General features: G+C 47.8%; 1 pseudogene; it reads right to left on the reverse strand.

The window, feature by feature from the left end:
* Positions 1 to 2,547, reverse strand: part of LOC103397245 (uncharacterized) — a 43,169-nt pseudogene extending 40,622 nt beyond the window's left edge.
* Positions 2,548 to 4,181: the final 1,634 nt, after the last annotated feature.

Consider the following 4,181-nt stretch of genomic DNA (forward strand, 5'->3'; position numbering starts at 1 on the left):
GCAACTTCAACTTTGTCACTGATTCTTGAACATTGTTCGCAAGAATTTGCTGATACTGACTGGAATCCATGCGACCTTCAACTTTAACAAGATTGCCAGTACCTGCACTGGCCACACAGCCCCACAGCATGATGGAACCACCACCAAATTTAACTGTGGGTCGCAAGTGTTTGTCTTGGAATGCTGTGTTCTTCTTCCGCCATGCATACCGCCCCTTGTTATGTCCAAATAACTCAATTTTAGTTTCATCAGTCCACCTTATTCCAAAATAAAGCTGGCTTGTCCAAATGTGCTTTAGCATACCTCAAGCGACTCTTTTTGTGACATGGGAGCAGAAAAGGCTTCTGCCGCATTACTCTCCCATACAGCATGTCCTTGTGCAAAGTGCGCTGAATAGTTGAACAATGCACAGTGACACCATCTGCAGCAAGATCATGTTGTAGGTCTTTGGAGCTGGTCTGTGGGTTGAGTTTGACTGTTCTTACCATCCTTCCTTCCTACTTGCCAGTCTTTTTGCACTTAAAATCCTTTATTTTTCTCAAAAATCGACAGTGCGCCTTATAATCCGGTGCGCCTTATGTATTAATTCTGGTTGTGCTTACTGACCTCGAACCGATTTTATAAAGCCAAACCACACAGCACATCACACCTGACGACACACAACTGAAGCACACTGGGAGCCAACAATGACATTTAACTCTGTTAATCACAATTAGATGCTCAACAACAATTGTAACAGTATGGTTGTGTAACCCACATCCGTGCAATGCCGCGTCGTGCCTCCTAACACCCGGAGACCCTGCGTTTTGTTTTTGTATTTTCGATGTATGGTGTGATGCAGAAGGACGTGTGACTGTCGATTTTTTTCGTGATCAAGACCTCTTTTTATTTGTCCCTTTTTATCGACAAATAAAATTAGGTCTTCAATAAGAACCGCAGAGCCACCAAGATCATGTCTATGAAGATTCTCAAGTCATCTAGGTCATGGTCAAGGTTGAAAAGTTCTGTTAGGCAACTGGACATGAATTTTCTTAAAGAAGACGTTTCACCTCTAATCCAAGAGGCTTCTTCAGTTCTAACTGGTGGTGGGGAGTACAGCAAACATATACTCTGGGTGTGAAAGAATAAAGCTACTTCAGGTCCACCCTGTTGGGTAGGGCCTTGGGGTCAACTGGGAAAGTGTAAACAGTCATTAAGAGTCTGATGGGTCGTTGTGGTCCTCATCAGAGAGTTTTCGGGCACCTGCCTCTTTGTTATGTGAAACTGAGGTGAATCTTTTTGGGTATTGTTCCTAAAAGTGCTTTGTATGTGGGTGATAGGTTGTATCTGAGTCCACCTCCTCTGTTGAGTGATGGTTTTTCCAGGTTGACAAAAATGGCTTATTTTACCCCTCTCTCAAACCATCTGTCTTCCCTGGCCAACATGTGCACATTGTTGTCCTCAAAGGAGTGTGTTTTGTTCTTGAGGTGTATGTGAACAGCTGAGTCCTGTCCTGAGGAGTTGGCCCTCCTGTGTTGGGCCATGCGCCTGTGTAGCGGTTGTTTAGTCTCCCCAATCTACAGGTCTGTACACTTCTCACTGCACTAAATGGCATAAATCACAGCTTGTTTCTTGGTGTCTTGTCTTTGGGATGAACCAGTTTTTGTCTTAGGGTGTTGCTAGGTTTGAAGTGTACAGGGATCTGGTGTTGGTTTAAGATCCTCCTAAGTTTTTTCGAAACTCCTGAAATGTATGGAATGATGACATTCCCCCTACTGTTGTCCTCCCTCTTTGTGGGCCTCTTTTTGTTAGTTTTTTAAAAAGCCCATCTAGGATAGCCACAGATCTTGAGAGCTGTCCTAATGTGTCTTAGTTCTCTCATCTTACCTCTGTTGGTGGTGGGAATGGTGATGACTCCTAATTTGTGCTCCAGTGGGTGGTGTGAGTAAAAACGGAGATACTGGTCTGTGTGGGTTGGTTTCCTGTCACCTCTATGTTAAGATGTCTTTCCTCTGTGATGTGAACCGCACAGTCCAGGCATGCAAGACTGTTTTTTTCCCATCTTCTCTGGTGAACTTGATGTTCCTGTCCACCGCGTTGATGTGGTCTGTGAAGTTGTTGACCTCATGGACCTTGATTTTGACCCAAGTGTCGTCCACATATCAAAACCTGTGGCTGGGTGATGTTTCCACGTAGGAGTGTAGAGCTTGGCTCTCCACTTCCTCCATGTAGAGATTCGCCACTATGGGAAACACAGGAGAGCCCATAGCGCAGCCATGTTTCTGTCTGTAGAAAGACTCGCAGAACTGGAAGTAAGTGGTGGTGAGGCAGAAATCTAGAAGGGCACAAATGTGGTCAATGGTCAGGTTAGTTCTTACTGGCAGAGTGTGATTTTGTAATAAGCACATCCTCACTGTTGCTACTTCCTCTGTGGTGGGGATGCATGTAAAAAGTGATGTGACGTTGTAGGAGACCATGGTCTTATCCGTGTCTAGTTTTAGGCCCCTTACCTTGTTGGTGGTCCTGTGAGTTGGCTATGTGGTGAGGTGTGTCCCCAACCAATGGTGAAAGTCACTTATAACATCGCCAAACGTTTTGCTGTACTCCCCACCACCAGTTAGAACTGAAGAAGCCTCTTGGATGAGAGGTGAAACGTCTTCATTTAGAAAATTCACGTCCAGTTGCCTAACAGAACTTTTCAACCTCAGCCACCAAGATCCTTAACGAGACCAGGAAGTCGGCCACAATAATGCCCTTATAAGCCCAGCTCCACCAACAACGGAGTTTGACATCAAGGAACCAAGTTGGAGAGAGGTCCAGGAAGTAATCAAGGCAGCAAGATCAGTCTCTGCCCCTGGACCAAGCAGAGCCCCATACAGCCAAGCGGAGTCCCATACAGCATTTACAAATGCTGCTCCTTGGAGCACGCGGGTCGTGGACAAGTTCCGGAGACCATAATTTCAACGCTGTCTGAAAAGCCACTCAAGAGTTTAGGGGAACTCTTTGACTGCAGCTTGAAGGACACCGCTACCATCCAGAGGACCTGTGGTGACCTAGGTGTTTGGCTCACCAAGGTTGACAAATCTGGACTGCCAGATCGCTTCAAAGCATGGATCTACCAGCATGCCATTCTTCCCAGGGTTTTATGGCCACTACTGCTGTACAATGTCAACTGTGGAAACTCTGGAGAAGAAGATCAGCAGTTATCTGCGAAGGTGGCTTGGCTTCCAGAGGAGTCTGAGCAGCGCTGCCCTGTACGGGTCCTCCAACACCCTCCAACTCCCCTTTCGTGGCCTATATGAAGAGTTTGTGGTGACACGGTCAAGGGAGACCATGCAGTACAGAGACTCAAGGGACCACAAGGTGACAGCAGCTGGCATCGAGATCCGCACAGGCAGAAAGTGGAGCGCCGGTGGCAGAGGCACAGCTAAGACAGAAGGCTGTTTTGGGATGGTGGCAAAAGGGCGATCAGGCCTGGACTCCTTTCCAGGCAGTCAGGAGGGAACAGAAAAGGGAAAGGGGGTCAACATCTTCTCCAGGAGGAAGTGCGTGCAGGTGTTGAGGAGGTGAGAGCCAGTAAGATGGTGGGACTCAGGCAGCAGGGAGCCTGGACAAGGTGGGAAAAGATGCAGCAGCGAAAAATCACATGGACAGATTTGTGGTGCACTGATAGCTATCGCATCAGTTTCCTGGTCCAGTCTGTCTATGACACTGCCAAGCCCAGCAAACCTACACACCTGGGGCAAGAGCGAGACACTGGCCTGCCCCCTGCGTGCATGAAGAGGCCTTGGCCAATGGTTGCTACTGCTGGCGCCATAACCAGGTGCTTAAGGCAGTTGCTGAAGCGGTCGCCTCAGCCATCCTCTCCAGTAAACACCGACCCAGGAAGACTTCCATCCCCTTCCGTAAGGCTGAAGAGAAGCCCCATTCCTCCCCACAAATGAACATGGGGTGGCTGTCCTCAGCCCCAGATTGTTTGTTGACAGTTAAAGGTCCTCGAGCACATCACCCAGACCAAACTGCGCCCAGACCTGATAATATACTCAGATGTCACCTGTAGGTACTACAACAGTCCTTTCAAGGACTCTAACTCCCATAATTCCACTGCTTCTGGTAAATCCACATACGTCACGATCAGTAACCTCCGCAACCTTTAAAGTGGGGGGTCAGCCCCAATTTCAGTCTCTCTGTTCAGGACTTTC

This window comes from Cynoglossus semilaevis, chromosome W, assembly GCF_000523025.1.
Source record: "Cynoglossus semilaevis isolate Cse_v1.0 chromosome W, Cse_v1.0, whole genome shotgun sequence".
In the NCBI taxonomy this organism is placed as follows: domain Eukaryota; kingdom Metazoa; phylum Chordata; class Actinopteri; order Pleuronectiformes; family Cynoglossidae; genus Cynoglossus; species Cynoglossus semilaevis.